This window comes from Macrotis lagotis, chromosome 2 (genome assembly GCF_037893015.1).
Source record: "Macrotis lagotis isolate mMagLag1 chromosome 2, bilby.v1.9.chrom.fasta, whole genome shotgun sequence".
NCBI classification, from domain to species: Eukaryota; Metazoa; Chordata; class Mammalia; order Peramelemorphia; family Peramelidae; genus Macrotis; species Macrotis lagotis.
The window spans coordinates 181,546,389-181,567,863 of NC_133659.1; the positions used below are offsets into that span (position 1 = coordinate 181,546,389).

Below are 21,475 nucleotides of genomic sequence, written 5' to 3' on the forward strand. Positions count from 1 at the left end.
CTGCCAGGCACCTTGGGACTGTTCCCAGGAGGCTGAATTTCCTTTGCTATGGCGTGGTGCTGCCCCTCCAAATCTGTGGAGTATAGTTTTCCCACTATTTTCCAGGTTACCTTGGGTTGGAGAATGACCTTACTGGATTTTTCTGCAGGTTCTCTCTCTCTTGAAAATTAGTTAGAGTAATAATTTTATTATTTCTAAAATATTTAGGAGAGAGCACCCAAGAGAGACTTCTCCTGCAACCATCTTGACTTTACCCTCCACTGAACATTCATTTTTGTAAGATTTTGAATTCCAAATTTTCCTGCCTCCCCTTCCTTTATACCCCACTTCTAAACATAGCAAGCAATCTATATAGGTTATATAAGTACATTACAAACATATAATCATTTCAGTAATGTTATGAAAATACACAAACACACAAAATTAAAAATAACTGAAAACAGTATGTTTCCATCAGCACTCAAACTCCAAAGCTCTTTTTCTGGATGTGAATGGCATTTTCCATCAAAAAATTTTTTAGAATATCAATCAAACTTTCAAAAAAATTAACATATGAACACACATTCATAAAATCACACATTGATTATGTGTCCAAACTACAAATGACAAAAATATATATATTTTTTATTTTTACAGAAATATTAGTTATAACTACTGGTTAATAAAATAATCAAGTATCATAAACATAAAGCAAGATAGTCCCTTAGAAATCATTCAGGGTAATCCCCTCAATTTATAAAACAATTTACCAAACTGAAATCAAGAGAAATTAAGTAACTATGCAAAAATATTCATAGCAGCGCTGTTTGTGGTGGCAAAGAATTGGGAATCAAGTGAATGTTCTTTTGTTGGATAATGGCTTAATAAACTGTGGTACAGTTATGTCATGAAACACCATTGTTCTATTAGAAACCAGGAGGAATGAGAATTCGGGGAAGTCTGGAAAGATTTGCATGAAGTGATGCTGAGTGAGATGAGCAGAACCAGAAGAACATTGCAACAGTGACAAGGGAGTGATGATCAACCCTAATGGACTTGCTCAGTTCAGCAATGCAACAATCAGGCACAGTTCTGGAGTATCTGCAATGGAGAATGCCAGTCATCTGTATCCAGAGAAAGAATTGTAGAGTTTGAACAAAGACCAAAGACTATTACCTTTAAAAAGAAAACAAAAATGTTATTTTATTATGCAATTTTTCTATGTTTTATACTTCTGTGTTTCTTCCTTAAGGATATGATTTCTCTCTCATCACATTCAACTTAGATCAATGGATACCATGGAAATAATGTAAGGACTAACAGATGGACTTCTGTGTGGGGTGGAGGGAGGGAAGCAAGATTAGGGTAAAAATTATCAAATTCAAAAATAAATAAAATATCTCTTAAAAATAAAAAAATAAAATAAACTGAATTGAAATTCAAATATTTTTATTTCAAATGTGGTTCTTCTGTCATGGTGTCTGACCTGTGAAACCTTGGACAAGTCACTTAAACTTCCAAGACCTCAATTTCTTTATAAGTAAATTTAAAGTATTATGATAGCCTCTGAAATTCTGCAAATTTCCTTCCATTTCTATGTATGTAATCCTAATATAAAATATTCAATATATGTGTTCATAAGAATATTTCCCAAATATTACAGTTATACCAAAGGAAGTAGAACAGAATGAAATTCCTCTCTTTTCTAATGTTAAAGACTTTCCTATGAAGTAATTCCTAACAATCTTTCCCTCTAGATTTCAAAAATATGAATATTTAATAGAGAAAACTGGGTTGGTTTAAGGATGACCAAACATTGAAATGGTCCCTCAAAATTTTATAAAAGTTCAATTACTGATGTAGAGAAAACCTTTGATTATCATCTACCAATTATTCTGTTGGTTTTCATTGTAAAACAATTGATTCATACTGTAAAAATGGAAATGTGAATTCTTTGAGTTTATAACCCCTAAAATTATAACTATTTAGAGTTTCTGACACCTGATTATCATTATGATTTTCATTACTCATAGAAGACAGGGAAGTTCACTTCATACATCATAATGGTTTGGAGACAATTTAAGAGAGACCAAAAAAGTAGGATGATACCCAGACTATTCTCAAAGTCTTATTGCCATTTTAAACTTAATATCTTTTGATACACTTCATAGTTTTAATCAGTAGATAAAAACTCTATTAGTCGATCAGTCATTACTCAATCATTACCAATAATATAATAGATTATTTGTAAGGTTTTAGTATTTACGAATAGTCAAAACAAACAGGTATGACAAGATTTACAAGTATTTGCCTTTGGTTTTTAGCAGAAAATTCCTGCAAGGTTTCATAATCATGACTGAGATTTCTATATGGCAAATGAGGAAATAGAACACAAGCATTTCCAAGGCCTTCTAAAACCTAGTATTATATTAGTCATTTTGAATACATGGTGAATTAGGGGATAAAACTCATACCCTTTAGGTACTTCATGTGTATATGGAAAGAAGCACTGTTATTGGTCATCTCAATTGGATTGCTTAAAACATATGGTCATAAACTTTAGATCCATATTGAGATGCTTATACAAGGTGACCAATATGTAATGGAGACCACAAGAATGTTGATACAACAGCATATAGAGGGGGAAAGCTAAGGACTGACTCAGAAGGAAAAATTTGGCTCTAGGTCTGGCACTCCTTCTAAGTCTAGAGCTGTTGAAGAAGGTAGTAAGTAGCACCAAGATCCAACTATCCTACTGAACATATTAGTAGGACAGTAGCATCATAACTGCAAAGGAATCACAGACTAGGATATCTATATTCAAGAGTTGCACTGGAGTAAGAACATGGTTTGGTCCAAGTATAAAATCCTGACTAAAAAAATATGAGGCAGGAATTATTACAAAAATTAAAACTAATCCTAATAGGAAAAAAGAAATAATATGAATTAAGAGAATACCAGGGGAGAAAAGAAATTAACTATGATATGTACAAGTAGAATATAATAATTTGGGGGCAGCTCAGTGGCAGAAGAGAGAAGAATGCCAGACATGAAATCAGGAAGATTCATCTTTCTGAGATTAATTCTAGCCTCAGACATTTAGTAGCTGTGTGCCCTGGGCAAGTCCCTTAACTATATTTGCCTCGTTTTTCTCATTTTTCCTGAGGTGGAGAAGGAAAAGACAGACCTCTCCAGTATCTTTGCCAGGAAAACCTCAAATAGGGTCAAGAAATATGGGACACAAATAAAATGAATGAACAATAAAGACACAGAAATATTACTACTAAGTCCATACTCCTAAGAGATCAAATGAATAGTAAAAGGTATCACATGTCCAAAAATATATATTTTTTGTATTTTATTTTTCTTTTCCCAGTTACATGTAAAAATAAGTTTAACATTCTTTTTTTTAGGTTTTGCTAGGCAATAGAGTTAAGTGGCTTCCCCAAGGCCATACAGCTAAGTAATTATTAAGTGTCTGAGGCTTAATTTGAACTCAGGTATTCCTGACTCCAGGTCTTGTGCAGTATCCACTGTGCCATCTAACATTAATTTTTAAAACTTTGAGTTCTGAATTCTCTCCTTTCCTCTCACCCCATTTGCAGAAAGTCTTACACAGGGAAGCTTGGGTATTCCCAGGGAAGAGATGGGAAACCTAGTGCATGGGCACTGGAGTGAGTAGGAGAACTAATTTGAAATCCTCAGCTGTGGAAGCAGGGTTTTTGAGCTTTGGACTTGGCTGCGTGGTGGACTGCATGGTGGGAAATATCTGACAAAGATGCTTAAGACCCACATTTTACCTGCATAACTGATCTAAATGGAAAGTCTCTGGCATTCCGAGTCAGGAGTAGGGACTGTTTTCTTGGTATAAACAGCCATGAAACAATCCCAGGCGTGCCTACCTTTCCCAACAGCCCAAGGTGGCTTAGTTCCCAACACTGGCAGACAATCTTCATAGACATTCTGCATAGAGTTCAGACATAGCCCCAGTTGTTCCCACCTCCCCTAATGAGGCAATGAGCAAATGAATTCATATGCACTGAGAGTCTCTGCCTTTTCCAGTTGCAACCTAGTCCAAGGTATTTCCACTGTAGAAGTGAGCAGTTGACATCCTCAGAAAAGGCAGCCCAGAGACAGAGAGAGATTCAGTCTTTGCCAGCCAGTTTACTGAGCAACCCTTAGGAGTTCCTAAAACCAAGAGCCCAGGTCAATTAGCAAGACTCTAGGGGTCTCAAGACTGAAGGTCTGAAATGAAGCCCCTTCCTGAACACAACAACCTTTGAATAGATAATGAAAATCAAAATGAATAAAGACCAGACAGAAACAAGGATTCATTGAAAATTATTTGGAGATAAAGATGAACAAAACAACAAGGGATAGGAGATGTAAAGTTATGGAGAATATGAATTGTTCTCCAGCCCAGAAAGACTTCTGAGAAGAGGTCAGAAAGAATTTTAAAAATCAAGTGAAAAAATTGGGAAAAGAAGTGAAAGAGAAAAAACACATTGACACAAAAATTGATATAAGAAAATCATCACTTTAAAAGACAATTGGGCAATTGGAAAAAAAATAAAACATCTCTTTTAAAAATAAAATTGACTAAATGCAAAGTAGATACAAATTTTAAGTGAAGAAAATACCTCCATGAGAAATAAGAATAGGAAAAATGGAAGCTAAGGATTTCATAAGAAACTAAGAACATGTCAAACAAAATAAAAATAATAAAATAATATAAAATATTTCATTGATTAAACAAGTGATCTAGAAAATAGATACAGGAGAAATAACTACTTGCAAACTACATTCAAAAAAGGATCCTGGACTCCACTCTTCCAGAAATCATCCAAGAGAACTTCCCTGACATCCTGAAAACAGAGGGAAAAATAGTCAATGAAAGAATCCATTGATTACCTCCCGAAATGAATCCCAAAACAAAAATATCAAGGAATATTATAGCCAAATTAAAAATTATTGAATCAAGGAGAAAATCCTGCCAATGGTCAAAAAGAAACAATTTACATACCAAGGAGCCAAAGTCAGGATTATAAGGGATCTGGCTGCAACAAAGTTAAAGGACTGGAGGGCCTGGAATATATTATAATAGAGATTGGGGGAGCTTGGATTACAATGAAGAATCAAAGTTTCCCCAAATTTGAGTGTACTATTTCAAGGGAAATGATGGACATTTAGTGGGATAGGTAACTTTCAAACTTCCCTGATCAAACAACAAGAGTTGAACAGAAAATTTCATCTTAAACAGAATACTCAAAAGATACATAAACAGGGGAGAAGAAAAGGGCTGCTATTCAATAAAATAAAACTGGTTACATCCCTTCCTAGGAGGAAAATTCACAAAATTCTGGAGAATCATAATTCTATTAAAGGGAGTATAGAGAACTGAAGGCGGGAACATAATTTAATTTTGATGAAGTGACTTAAAAATATTAAGACCTTAAAAAGGGAGGGTTGTAATATGATGAGAACAGGAGGCAGAATGGGGTACATTAAAAAGAGTGTAACAAAACTATTGTAGCAGAGGAAAAGAAAAGAGGGGTAAGAAATGCATGAATCTTGCTCTCATCAGACTTAACTTAAATAGGGACATAGGGAATAGCACAAACACTTAGGTTTAAAAAAATTATCTTACACTTTTAGTGTAGGAGGGAAAGAAAGGAAAGGACAAGAAGGGCTGATGAAAATTAGGGAAGGAAGAAGGAGAAAAGGGAAAAGTTGAAGAAATGGGAAGTTTATGGATAGAAGAAAGAGACATATTGAGTGAGGCAGGATTCAGAAGCAAAATACTGAAGAAAAGGATAAGGTGAAAGAAGTGGGAAAAGATAAATAGAAGGGAGAGAGCATGGAAGGTAATACAGAATTAGTAATTATAACTGTGATTGTGAATGGAATGAATTCTCCCATAAAATGGAAGAGAATAGGAGAGTGGATTAAAAACCAGAATCCTGTAATATGTTACTTAAAAGAAACACATTTTAAACAGAGAAATTCACACAGAGTAAAGGTAAAGGCTGGAACAGAACATATTTTGCTTCAACTAAGTTGAAAAAAAAAGACAGTTGCAGAATCCTTATCTAAGACAAAGCAATTGCAAAAATATATCTCATTAAATGTTACAAGAGAGGGACAGTGAGGTGGTGCAGTGGTTTTAAAGCATCTGCCCTGGAGTCGAGAGCACCTGAATTCAGATCTGACCTCAGGCATGTAATAATTGCCTAGCTGTGTGAACTTGGTCAGGTCACATAATCCTATTGTCTTACAACAAAAATTTCAAAAGTAGTAAAGGAAGTAAAGTACATACACCTAAAAAGTACCAAGGACAATGAAATAATTTCAATACTAATTTTGGATGCACCAAGTAGAATTGTATCCAGATTCTCAAAGGAGAAGCTAAAGGGGTTACAGGAAGACATAGAGCACAAAACTATTCTGGTGGGGGACCTCAACCTCTTTCTCAGATAAATCTAATGATAAAATAAACATGAAGAAAGTTAAAGAGGTGATTAGAATATCAGAACGGATAGGTATGATAGAGATTTGAAGTAAATTAAATAGAGATAGAAAGAAATAAAAAAAATTTTTCTTGTAGTACATGACACTTACATAGAAACTGACCATATATTAAGTGATAAAAAGTCATAATCAAATGCAGAATGTCAGGAATGTTAAATGAATCCATTTTGGATCATGATGCAAAAAAAATTATGTGCAATAAAAGGACACAGATAGATCTAAAAATCAAATGGAAACTAAATAACTTAATTTTAAATAATGAGTGGAACAAACAGCAAATCCCAGAAACAGTAAAAAATTTTATTCAAGAAAAGGATAAAAGGGAGACAAATAACCAAAACTTGTGGGATATATTCTAAGCAGTTATTATGGGAATACTACAGCTCTAAATAATTACCTGAAGAACATAAAGAAAAGAGATCAATGATTTGGGCAGACAAATAAACTAATTAGAGAAAGAGCAACTTAAAAATCCCCAATTATGTTCTAAAATAAAAATTCTGAAAATTAAAGGAGAAATATAAAAATCTGAAAGTGAGAAAATTATTGAACTAATAAATAAAACAAAGAATTGCTTTTTGAAAAATTCAATAAAACAGATTTACCCTTGTTTAATTTGATTTAATAAAAAATACAAAATTTCCCATATCAAAAATGAAAAAGCTGAATTGATCACCTAGAGGATTAAATTAAAATAATAATTCAGAACAATTTTGCTCAACAGTATGTCAAGAAATTTGACAATATAAGTGAAATGGATAAATATTTATAAATATATAAACTTCCCTGGTTAAAAGTAAAGGAACTAGTTCAAATCTGACCTCAGACACTTAATAATTACCTAGCTGTGTGGCCTTGGGCAAGCCACTTAACCCCATTTGCCTTGCAAAAACCTAAAAAAAAAAGTAAAGCAACTAGGGGCAGCTAAGGGGAACAGTAGATAAGAGCACTGTGTCCTGGAGTCAGATGGACCTCCAGCATCAGACACTTAATAATTAGTTAGTTGTGGGTCAGCTAGGTTGCACAGTGGATAGAACAATGGCTGTAAAGTCAGGAGGACCTGAGTTCAAATCCAGCCTCAGACACTTAATAATTTCCTAACTGTGTGACTTTGGGCACTTCACTTAACCCCATTGCCTTACAAAAAGCCAAAAAAGGCAGGGAAATTACATACTTAAAATACCAAATCTCAGAACAAGGCATTGAACAAGCCATCAATGAACTCCCTAAGAAAATATCTGCAAGATCAAGTGGATTCACAAGTGAATTGTCCCAAATATTCATGGAACAATTAGTTTCATTTCCCTATAAATGATGTAACAAAAAACTTCAGCACCAATATGGTGCTAATAGTTTAAGCCAAAAAGAGTCAAAACAGAGAAATGAAATTATAGACCAATTTTCCTAATGAATATGGATGCAAAAATTTTAAATAAAATGTTTAAGAAAATAATTACAGCAAGTTATAATTAGGATAATATGCTATGAACAAGTAGGATTTATACAAAGAATGCAAAGTCAGTTCAATATCATAAAAGTTATCAGCCTAATTGGCCATATCAATATCAAGTCTAACAGAAATCCTGATTATTTCAATGGACAATGTGCAGCTATTAATTTTTTTTTATTTATTCACTTTTCCAACTATATGCAATGGTAGTTTTTGCCAATCATTGTTTCAAGGTTTTGAGTTTACAATTTTTCTTCCACTTTTCAATCTCTAACCCTCCTCCTGAAAGAAAGCAATTTATATAGGCTCTACATTTATAATTATGGTAAACATGCATTAACATTGATTGTTTTATGAGAGAACTATTAGATACAAATTGAAGAAAAATTAGAGATAAAAAAGACATATTACATAAGCTAACTTAAAAAAATTGAAGATAAAGATATTTGATCTTCACTTAAATTTCATACTTCGCTCTCTGGATATGGATGGTATTTTCTATAACATAACATTTAAAATTGTCTTTGATTATCATACTGCTGAAATTAACAAGTCCATCATGATTGATCATCACCTCATACTGTTGTTAATGTGCATAACCTTCTGGTTCTGCTCCTTTCATTTAGCATCAATTCATGCAAGTATGTTGTGACTTTTCTGAAATCTCATCCCTCATGATTTCTTATAAAACAATAATGCTCTGTCACATATATATGTATATATATTATATATACATATACACACACACACACACACACACACACACACACACACACACAATTTATTCAGTAATTCCCCAATTGATGGGCACCCCTCAATTTCTGATCCTTTGGCACTACAAAAAGAGCTTAGGATATATATTTTTGCCCCTTTTCATGATCTCTTCAGAATACAGACCAAGTAGTGATATTGTTGGAATAAATGGTATGCACATTTTTATTGATCTTTGGGCATAATTCAAAATTGATCTTCAGAAAGGTAAGATTAGTTCACAACTCCAACAACAATGCACTAGTGTCCCTGTTCTCTCACATTTCCTCCAACATTGATCATGATTCTTTCAAGTCATATTGGGCAATCTGAGAGGTGTGAAGTGGTACATTAGAGATGCTTTAATTAGCATTTCTCTAATCAATAATTATCTTAGAGCATAGCTTACTTAGATTTCTTCATCTGAGTATTGCCTATCTAATAGCCTTCAATCATTTATCAATTGGAGATTTTTATTAATCTGATTCAGTTTTATATAAGTGTTAGAAATGATTCATTTATCAGAAACAATAGTTGTAAAATTTGTTTCCCAATTTACTAAATTACTTTTAATCTGGGTTGCAGTGGTGCTGTTTTTACAAAACCTTTTTATTTTAATGTAATTAAAATTATTCAGTTTGTTTTTTATAATGGTTTCTATCTTTCTTTGATTATAAACTACTCCCCTTTCCATACATCTGACAAATAAATTAATCTTTGTTCTTCTAATTGGCTATTATTAATATCTTTTATGTCTAAATCTTCTGCTCATTTTGACCTTATCTTGGTATATTTTCTGTCATACTATCTTCTGGTTTTCCCAGCAGATTTTATCTGAGTTTTGTTTTATCCCAGAAACTGAAATCTTTAGTTTTATCAGCAGTAGATTACTTGTCATTTGCTGCTGTTGCTTTTTTCACCTAATCTATATCACTGATCCACCACTCAAATTCTTATCCCATACCAAACAGTTTTGATGTTGATGCTTTATAATATAATTTCAGATCTGGTATTGCTTTGCATTTTTTCATTAATTCCCTTGATAATCAGACTTTTTGTTCCACCATAGGAATTTAGTTACTATTTTTTTCTAGCTCACTAAAGTAGTTTTTGCACTAAATAAGTAATTTAATTTAGGTAGAATTATCATTCTGATTATATTAGCTCAACATACCCAAGAAAAATTCACCAATTAATTAGATATGACTTATTTGTGGGAAAAGTATTTATAGTTGGTCTCATTAAATTTCTTTATCTGCCTTGGCAGGTATACCCCCAAGTATTTTATGTTGTCTGAAGTTAGTTTGAATGAATTTTCTTTTTCTAGCTCTTGCTGCTTTGTCTTGCCAGCGATATGTAGAAATTCTGATCAGTTTTGTGGTTTATTTCATATCTTCCTACTTTGCTAACTTTGCTAGTTGTTTCCAGTCATTTTAAAGATAAATTTCTTGGTTTCGATAGATATTCCATTACATCATTGCAAAAATGAGAATTTATTATCTGTTCTGATTTTTCAATTTATTTTTCTTCACTTATTGCTTAAGTTAACATTTCTAATACTATATTGATTATCAGAGGTGATATGGAGTATCCTTATTTTTTCCCTGATCTCATTTGGAATATTTTTGACTTATCCCCATTATATATAATTTTTTTGATGTTTCTAGATAGATAATGTTCATCATTTAAGGAACATGTCATTTATTAATAAATTATCGAATTTTTTTGTAGGAATGTGTGCTGTATTTGGTCAAAGGCTTTCTCAGCATCTATTGAGATAATCATATGAGTTGTTATTGGTTTATTATAAATATGGTCAATTATGTTGACAGTTTTCCTAATAATGAACCAACCCACATTCCTGGTATAAATACTGCTTGATCATAGTGTATTTTCCTAGTGATAATTTTTTCTGTAACTGCTTTGCAAATATTTTATTTAACTCTTTGCATTCATATTCTCTAGGGAAATTGGCTTGTAATTTTCTTTCTCTGTTTTGACTCTTACTGGTTTAGGTAACAGCATCATATCACTGTCATAGAAGAATTAGGCAGAGTACTACTTTACCTAGTTTTTAAATAGTTTTTTTCCCTAGAATTGGAACCAATTGTTTCTTCAATATTTGGTAGATTTGATGTGTAAATTCATCTAGTCCTCGAGATTTTTTCTGAGATAGTTCATTGATGACTTGTTGAATTTCTTTTTCTGAGATAGGATTTATTAAGTTTTTAATTTCCTCTTCTTTCAAAATGAGAAATTTATATTTATATAAATATTCATGTATTTTACTTAGATTAGCATATTTAATGATATACAGTTGTGTAAGAGAGTTCTGAATTATTGATTTATTTTCCTCATTAGTAGGGAATTCACCTTTTTTATTTTTGATACTACTAATTTTGTTTTCTCCTTTTTTCATCAAGGTAACTGTAGATTTATTTGTTTTCTTGGGATTTTTTTCCATAAAAACTAACTTGATTTTGTCTATTACTTTAATAGATTTCTTAAATTAGCCTTTTAAAATTTTCAGAATATTTAATTTGGTGTTTAATTATATATTTTAAATTAATGCTTTCTCTAACTTTTTTAGTTGCATGTTCAGTTCATTGATCTCCACTTATTCAATTTTATTCATTTAGAGGTGTACTGTTTCCCCTAAAGACTGCTTTGGCTGTACACCAAAAGTTTTGGCATATTGCCACATTATTGTCATTTTCTTGCATGAAATCATGAATGCTTTCTATGAGTTGTTCTTTTATCTACTCATTCTTTGAAATTAGGCTATTTAATTTCCAGTTAATTTTAGGTATATCTCTCCTTTGGCCCTTTATTGCACATGATTTTAATTGCATCATGGTCTGAAAAGGATCCATTTAATATTCTTCCTTTCTGCATTTCATTATGAGGGCTTTATGTTATAGTACATAGCTAAATTTTGTGTAGGTGTCATGTATCATAGACAAAAAGGTATATTCATTTCTATCCGCATTCAGTTTTCTCTAGAGCTCAATCATATCTATGTTTTCTTACATTCTATTCACCTCCTTAGCTTCCCTCTTGGCTGTTTTATGGTTAGTTTTATCTAATTCTAAGAGAAGGAGGTTGAGGTCCCCTGCCAGTAAAGTTTTCTATCTATCTCTTCTTGGATCTCATTTAACATCACCTTTAATAATTTGGATTCTATTCAGCTTTGTGCATTCATATTTAGTATTGAAATTACTTCTTATCTATGGTGACTTTTAGGAGTATATAGTTTTCTTCCTTAACTGTTTTTAATGAGATATAATTTTGCAATTGCTTTGCTAGAGATAAGGATTACTATTCCTGCTTTTTTCACCTCAAATGAAGTATAATATATTCAGGTCTAGCCTTTTACCTTTACTTTGTGTGTATCTCTCTCTTTCAATTGTGTTTCATGAAAGCAGTATATTGTGGGATTGTAGTTTTTTGTCCTCTTCTGTTTTAAGGGAGAGTACATATCATTCACATTCACAGTTATAAATACTAACTATTGCCTTCCTTGCTATCTATCCTCCATTTTATTTTTCCCTTTCTTTGATCTTATCCCTGCTCCCCATTTTTTGATTCTGAATACTACGACATACTTTAATGTGTTTATCCCTTCTTTCTACCACCCTCCCATTTATTTTCTTTCCCTTTTCCCCTTTTTTCTTTCCTCCCTTCTTTCCTCCCTCCAACCCTCCCATTTCTCCTCCTAATATTTGAAATATAATATAAATTTCTAAACACAATTGAATGTGTGTCAATCCCTCTTTGAGTCAAATCCAATGAAAGTAAGATTCAGTCTGTTCTCATCATTTCCCTTTTCCCCTCTATTGTAATAGGTCATTTGCATATCTTTATTATCACATTCAACACCTCCCTTACTCCCATCCCTTTACAATCCCCATCTCTTTTTAGTAAAATATTTTTAAATCAATCCATCAAAGTCATGGAAACATCACGAATGTCTATATCTTCAACCAAATATATTCTTTCTAATAGAGTTACAATTCTTAATATTTATGAGAATCTTCCACTCAGTGGACAATGTAACCAGTTATAGCTTGTTGGTTATCAGATTTTTTCTTTACCCCTGGTTACCTTTTCATGTTTCTCTTTAGTATTTTATTTCAAGATCAAATTTTCTGTTCAGCTCTGGGCTTTTCAGGCAAATTTGAAAGTCACTTATTTCATTAAATGTACATCTTTTTCCCCTGATAGAGAAGGTTCAGTTTTACTGGATTCTCAGTTGTAATCCAAGTTCCCTTATTCTCTTGACTATCACATTCTAGACCCTTTGATCTCTTATTGCTGATGCAGCCATGTCCCGAATAAAATTCATCAAGATTTGAATTATTACTTCCTGGTCATTTGCAGGATTTTAAGCTTGATCTGTTAATTCTGGAAACAAGCCACAATCTTCCTTGGCGTTTTCATTCTGGGATCCCTTTCAGGAGGGGATAGATTGATTCATTTTCTTTTATAAAGCAATAGGGTAAAGTAACTTGCTCAAGATCACATAGCTAAGTAATTATTAAGTGTCAGAGGCTGGATTTGAACTCAGCACCTCCTGACTTCAGGACTGGTGATCTATAAACTGTGTTACCTGGCTGTCCCAGATAGATGGCTTCTTTCCATTTTTATTTTTTCCTGTGGTTCAAAAATGTCAGGTCAGCTTTCCTTTATTATACACTGAAGAAGTTTCTTTTTTTGGTCAAAGTTTTCAAGTAGTCCTTTTATTCTGAAATTGTCTCTTCTGGAGCTGTTTTCCACATATGTTGTTTTACCAATGAGGTATTTTACATTTTCTTCTATTTTTCAAATTTTGTTTTGTTTTTGCTTAACAGATTCTTGGTGCTTCATGAAGTAATTAGCTTCCACACATTCCAATCTATTTTTCAGAGGAATTTTCTCCATCATCTCATTTTTCATTTGTCAATTCTATTTTCAAAAAAATTGTTATATATTTTTCATTTGTCTAATTGTGCTTTATAGGGACTTATTTACTTTTTGCATTTGTCCAATTATATTTTAAATAAAATTTAAAATAATAATAATGAAAATGATAATGATTATGATAATACTAGCTACAGCCAGGTGGCTCAGTGGACGGAGCACTGACCCTGGAGCCAGGAGCACCTGAGCCAAAATCTGGCCCCAGACCCCCAACAGTCACCCAGTTGTGTGATCCTGGACAAGCCACCCTAACCCCATTGCCCTGAATAACAAAAAAAATAAATAAAATATAATAATAATAATAATAATAATAATAATAATAATAATAATAGTAGTAGTAGTAGTAGTAGTAGTAGTAGTAGGGGCAGTCACGTGGTGCAGTGAACAGAGTGGCAGCCCTGGAGGCAAGAGCACCTCAGTCCAAATATGGCCTCAGACACCCACCAATCATCCAGCTGTGCAGCACCAGGCAGGCCACCCAGCCCCACTGGCCATTTGACCCCCCAAATAATAATAATAATAATAATAACAATAATATTAATAATAATAATAATAATAATAATAAAAGTATGCTCTGCCTTGGGTGGATCACATTCTTTATGGTAAGCACATCACAAAAGCTACTCCCATATTGTTCCACTGTTGCCACTACTGATCACAACTCCCTACATTTGTACTTTCCCCCTACCATATACTATATTTTATCTCTCCTTTCATTCTGTCCCTCTTCTTAAATGTGCTGTAGGGTAGCTGAGTGGTGCAGCAGAGAGATCCCTGGCCCTGGGGCCAAGAGGTCCCAACCTCATCTACCACCCCTTAGGCCCAGCATCCACCCAGCCCTTTGGTCCCGGACAGGCCATCCAGTCCTAGCCCCTTGCAAGAATTAAAAAAAAAAATGTGTCATATTTAAGCACTCTACCTCCATCTACCCTCTACTACTCCATCTCCACTCTACCCTCTCCTCCATCACTCACATCCCCCCTTACCCCTGGCCCCCTTCTCTCCTTTTTTTTTTTGCCACATGCTACACATAACCTAATTTTATTCATGCTTGCTTTGGGATGGGGAATAGATCATTCAGTAAAAATGTACAGTAAAAACAAAATATGTCTTACCATATACAACTTTTAACCTACAATAATGATGTACCTTAATTACTTCCATGCACAAAAGTGTAACATTACAATTTTTTAAAAAATAAACACAATTAAGACTTCTAGGAGCATTTTATCATAAAGTAATTCTTAATGTTTCTTTGTAGATAGATCAAACACCTCCAAAATACAAATTCCTGTACACAGTGAGTGCTTTACTTAAAATGAACACTTAAGTAAATTAAGTACGTGGACAGCCTCAGAACAAGCTGACATTGTAATATTCAGCTAAGTAGGCAACAAACCATAGTGCCAAATGGAAAAACTTTATTTGCAAATAAATTTCAAAAAACTAAGTTAACTTTCTATAATTACAGAAAATATACTGATTTGCTAAAATAAATAACATGTGGCATAATGACACTTCACTATAAAGAATGTATACCAGAACACTTATAAACAGTGAATGATTCTTATTAAGAACTTACTATAATAAAGCTGGCTAAATAGAAGCGCATATTGTGAAGCACTATGGGTAGTATGTGTTTTGCCACATACTTCTGTTACCTTGAGGTAGATAACACATGTGTACCAAATTAGGCATTCATTTTCAGTTGCTGCTGGTATCATGTGTTTTAAGAAATTTGTACAGTAGGAAAAACTTGAAAATAACCATGAATGAAAAAATGTTTTAGGAAAAAAATAGTTATTTTCATGTAATTATGTAAATTATGTAAAGTCTCACTGTGTAAATTTCAAGACAAGATTTTTTTCCTGTAAAACAGATAATCACTTTACTGAGAGAATGTTTTTACATGGCTTAGTGCATTTCTTTTGTCTCCTCCTGCATTGCATTATTTTGCTCTATTCTTTTTAATTTTGTGTACAAACGACATGCCAGTATAAAATGAAAACTATTTCATGTATAGAAAGTAATTCTGGATTTTAAAAACCAAGAACTAATGAAATTCATACTAAAATGACACTTCCTGATTCAAGTAAAAATGACTTATACTAGTAATAAAAAAGACAAAACACATTTGATGAATACAAAAAGAACTGTCTGCTGAGTGTTTTTAGTTCAGATGTTTCAGAATGCTGCTGTAAGTTTTATAGGAAATTTGGGGGGGAGATTTCATAGCAGAAGGTGTTAATGTGGCCTGTATTGATTTAAGTGGTGAACCAACTGGACTATGAAACTGTGGGATGCCTATAGACTCAAGCTGCTTGTTAAAGAGGAACTCCCAACTATGATTAAGAAAACCCTCCTCACTTTCTCTTTCCCTGAGCTTGCCATCCTCTACTAGCTCAGTTTCTAGCATTTCAGTATCTTCCTTCCTGCTAAAGAACTTGTCCAAGTAACTGGTATAAGCGTTTTCCTTCTCTATTTGTTCATCCTTTCTTACTTCACAACAAAACTCATCTATGAGAAAACATTCCTCCCCACCACTAACAAACTGGCTATCCCAAGAAGATTGGTACAAAGCTTCTAAATGAGCCAAATTTTCCATGCCTTTTTCCTGTTTTTCCCAACTTACTGACTTTGATATCAAACTTTTCGATTCTAATTGGGACACTGAGCTATTCAAGTCATTTAATTTATCAACAACATCAATAGACTCATGTTGTGAACTAAGTTGAATAGTTCCTGCAATAAAGGAATCAAAGTCAAATCCTTGATTCTTCTCCTTTTCTTTTTCAACCAGTTGCTGTGATGCTTCCCCAAGAGCTATTTGAGCTTTAACCAATCCATTCCTTTCACATTTTGACTTGCCTTTCTTATCAGATTTTTCTTTGCTTTGTTCTTTCCAATTAGAAAGATCTATAATAAGTTTGGGTTCATAGTAATGGTTAACTTCACTCTCTCTCCAAACTAAGTTATCTAGGTATGATGATCTCATTTTGTAGTTACAAGTGTGGCTACATTCCAGATCACAATACTTATTTGCATGATGATCTGGATACTGCCAACAAGGCTCAGTAGAGAAATGGGTATCAAAGGCAGGATCCTTCAGATACTTTTCACAGTCTCCATCCAAGTATTTTCGAGGAACTACTTGTACTTCCTCTTCATTGGTGACATCAGAGAGAGCCCTTGGATCATGCTGAAATTCTTCAATATCAAAATTGTTGTGAATGGGCCAGTTGTGGTCAGAAAACTGACATTCATGGTATCTCTCCCAATTATAAATGTGACTATGAGTTTCATCCATGAGCAAAATATCATCAACTTCATCTTCAATGTGAAAAGGATGGCTTGAAATTGGTTCATCCATTGGAAAGGAATAAGTGCTCATATAAGGATGGGACAGAGCTTCTTCTGCTGTCAATCGATCCATGGGACTAAATGTCAAAATTTGCTCCAAGAAGTCAAGTGCTTCATGACTAATTCCTGGAAGCAGCTGAATTAAGGGTTTGTGTGGTTCAGTCATATCATTTTTTATGTAAACTGGGATTACACTGAGAAGCTCCTGATGATCTTCCTCATGTACAACAGGAATAGATTCTAAAATCAGCTGCATCTGTTCAAGTTCATGTGCACCTGCAAAGAGAGGTTTTCCCAGTCAGCATTTCAGCAAAGATGCATCCTGCAGCACATGTCAATGGCTTTAGTATAGTTATTAGGAGAAAGTAAAAGTCGTGGAGATTTCTACCATTTAGTAAACAATTCTTCAGAAAGATGACTCTTATGGAAATAATGGGGATCCATGAACAGGGCAAGATCAAAGTTACCTATCTTCAGCACCAAATCTTCTGTATTAATGAAAAGATTAGCTGGTTTGAGATCTCTGTGCAGTACATTTGCAGAATGAATATACTTGAGCCCACGTAGCAGCTGATACATGAAAAGCCTGGCATGCTCCTCCAATAAAGGGCGCTGCTCTAGCAGATTAGCCAAGTCTGTCTCCATGTACTCCTGAACAATGTAGACACTGTTCAGTTCTGTCAGAGAGCCCACATCATCTGTTAACTGACTTCCACTGAGACCAAGAATTTCAAATACTTTCACAATGTTATCATGGTCGAGTCTTCTAATAATTTTGATTTCGTGTAAAGCATGTTTAACACTCTGGGGATCTGTAAGAACAATTTTCTTGACAGCCACTCTTTTGTCACAGTCATTATCGACAGCAGAAAAAACTAAGCCATTGCCACCACAACCCAATGGTTTTAAGTCCATATATTGAGAGCCCAGACCAAAACCATGAATGTTCATGAGACTTTCAAACTTTTCTGCCATTTTGAAATACTTAATATAATTTTCCTTTCAAAATGATGAACTTGTATAAACATGGAAGGGAACTGGCATCAAAAAAGAAAGATCTTTCAAAAAGGGAGAAAAATAATGCTGCTTCCACTGCAAGATGGTTTCTTCATACTCATTGCATGTGCCAACCAGGCCTGGTGAGTTCCCTTTAAATTTACAGCTTGTAAGCTCTAACTCATACTGAGAATTAGAAAGATTGCGGTATCCATAGCTCAAGATGGGGGCAGCAACTCTGCAGACATTTAAAAAAATATTCAAACGGAATGAAATGACATACTATGCACTCAGCTTTATTTTGCTAAACGAGTTAACATTTAACAAAAAAGTAAATAAATATGCACACAATAGGCTTCTCTGAACATTCTCCTCATAGTGCAGATACATTCAGTGTTGGATTGGTCCTGAGCAGAATCATTTCTAGGTTGCCAGTAAGCACTAGGTTAGTTTTGTTTCTTTTTCTCTTTGTTTACTGTTTATTTGACTAGGAAGCAAAAGCAGCTGTTGGTTTATAGAAGATGTCTTTTGTTAGTGTTCAGGTGGCTTCAGCTCACCACAATCACAAAGCTACCATCTATCTTACTCTGTGACAACGGAACTTCTCCAACTCACTGAGGCAGTGCGGGGCCCACAGGGAGCCCCAAGGGCAGGCTGCAGTCTCCGGGGTGGTGCTGGTGGCCACGTGGTCTCTGAGGCTCTCGCTTTGCCGCAGTCGCGAACATGTAACCCCGACCCTTCTTAATCTAGATGTCCATACCCCTTTGAGTATATATGCTGTTTCCTCTCCTAGACACTTCTGATGAGAGTGAAGGTTCCCTCATTCTCCCTTGCCTTTCCCCCTTCCATACCACTGCAATAGTTCATTGTATTAAAAAAAATCTTATTATATGAAATATCTTAGCCTATTCCACCTCTCCTTTTTCTTTCTCCAATTACATTTCCCTTTTAGCCATTGACTCTATTTAGACAATATATTATATGTTCAAATTCAGCTCTCACCTCTGCTCCATCTATAAAATCTCCTTCTACCTGCTCTATTAAACTAGAAAGTTCATATGAGTATCATTAGCATCATTTTCTAAGCAGGAATACATGTAATTTATCATCATTAAGTCTGTCATAATTTCTCTTTCTCTTCCACTCTCTATGCTTCACAGGAATATTTGAAATTCCCCTGGTTCATTGGAAGTCCATTTTTTCCCTGGAAGAATACATTCAGTTTTTCTGTGTGGTTGATTGTCATTTGCCTTCTGGAATATTATATTGCAAGGTCTATGATCCCTTAATATATTTGTTACTAATTCCTGTGTGATCCTGACTGCAGCTCTAGGATATTTGAATTGTGTCCTTCTGGCTGCTTGTAATACTTTCTCTTTGACTTGGGAGTGCCGGACCTTAGTTATAATATTCCTGGGCATTGATTTTATTGGATCTCTTTCTTTGGGAGATTGGTGGATCCTCTCAATTTCTATTTTGTCCTCTGCTCCTAGAATATCTGAGCAATTTTCCTGTAGTAATACTTTGAAAATGATTTCAAGGCTATTTTCCTTATCATGACTTTCAGGTATCCCAATAATTTTCAAATTATCTTTCCTAAAACTGTTTTCCAGATCAGTTGTTTTTCCAATGAGATGTTTCACAATTTCTTCTATTTTTTCATTCCTTTGGTTTTGAAGTATTGTGTCTTGATTTCTCATAAAATCAGCAACTACCCTCAGGTACCTTTTATATCTGAAGGATTTGTTTTCTTCATAGAGCTTTATTATCTCTTTTTCCATCTGGCCAATTCTGCTTTTAAAGCATTCTCCTCCTTAATAAGTTTTTGAACTATTTTATCCATCTGACCTATGCTGGTTTTTAACATGGTATTTTCTTCAGCATTTTTTTGGATCTCCTTGACTAAGCTGCTGACTTCATTTTCATGTTTCTCCTGCATCTCTCTCATTTCTTTTCCCAATTTATCTTCTGTCTCCTTCACTTGATTTTCAAAATCATTTTTGAGCTCTGTCATAGCCTGAGCCTAATTTTTGTTTCCTTGGAGTCTTTAGTTGCAGGAGCTTGTACTTCCTCTTCAGATTGAATATTTTTATCCTTTTTGGGATCATAGACACAGTATTTTTCAATGGTGTTCCTATTTTTTCTCTGCTTACTCATCTCTCCAGCCTATGTCTGGTTTGGGGGTTCTTCCTGACCTTTTGTGTATTATTAGGACACCCCACACACACAAGGATCTTCCTGTGTGAAACTCTGTCTTCATTCCTGATATGTGAATGACCACAAGCATACCCCTCCACCAAGGGGCTGAGGTGGGGGAGGGGGGCTGCTATTCTTTGGTGGGCCTAGACTGTGATCAGGATCTGAATGTGATCAGAGCCCCAGAGTCCCATTCCAGGGACAGGCGACAGACCTCAGCAGTCTCTCTCCTCTCCCCCACATAGGCTCAGTACTCAAGCCTAGGGGTTCCTGCTTACTGGCTCTGTCTGCTTCTGGTTCCTGGATCTGGGCTGCCACAGCCACACACTCACTCTGGCAGAAGTCCCCTGCTGATCTTCCAAGTTGTGCCAAGTCCTCCCCGGGCTGGAGGTGAAGAAACTTCCCCCTGCTGCCATAAGCTACAGCTCCTAGGACCCTGGGAGACTGAAGTTCCTTCACTCCAGTGGCCACCCCTCTAACTCAATGGAGTGGAGCCTTTCTGCTACTTTCCAGGTTACCTTGTGTTTGAGAACTGCCTCACTGGATCCCTCTGTGGGTTCTGTCTCTTGAAAATTTAGTTAGAGTAGTTATTTTTATCAGTTTGGAAATATTAGAGAGAGAGCTCTTAAGAGAGGATCTTCTCCTGTTGTCATCTTGGCTCTGCCCCCCCCCATTGTATTTTTAAAGCATTTGCTTTATTATGCCATTTTTGTTGTAATTCATGGTGTTAATTTTCTCTTGCATTTATTTTCTCAATTTTCCATTTGACCTTTAAACTACTTTCTAATCTTTTTTAAGAAGTCTTTCTGGGCTGGAGACCAATTTATATTCTCTTCTCAGGATTCTCATATAGTATCACTTTTGTTCTCCCTTTCTGACCTAGCAATTCCAAAGTAATATTCAGTGTTCAGTTTTGAGAAAACTGGAGATCTTGCTCACAGAGTTAGGAACTCCAAGGGGCTACAGCATTGATCAACCAGAAAGGATAGCCAGAAGCTTTCTCTGTATTATCTGTTTTATGATTGTCAGTGACCCAATCCCTAGACCAGGGACTAGATCTGGTCTACACTCACACAAAGCTGTCCCAGGACATGGCCATCAGAACTAGAAATGCCAGAAGATCTCTCTGGATAGTCTGTGGTGGGGAAGTTCTGCCACTCACACCCAGACCTTAGGAAAAGGTGAGAAAACCCAGGACTATTTCTTTGTTTGTACTGGGTCCTCCCAGAAGAATGTGGGGTGCTCCACTGGGAACAG

General features: G+C 34.7%; 1 pseudogene; it reads right to left on the bottom strand.

Annotated features, from left to right (window-relative positions):
- Positions 1–15,836: 15,836 nt before the first annotated feature.
- LOC141511316 (mitogen-activated protein kinase 6 pseudogene) lies at positions 15,837–18,001 on the bottom strand (annotated as a pseudogene).
- Positions 18,002–21,475: the final 3,474 nt, after the last annotated feature.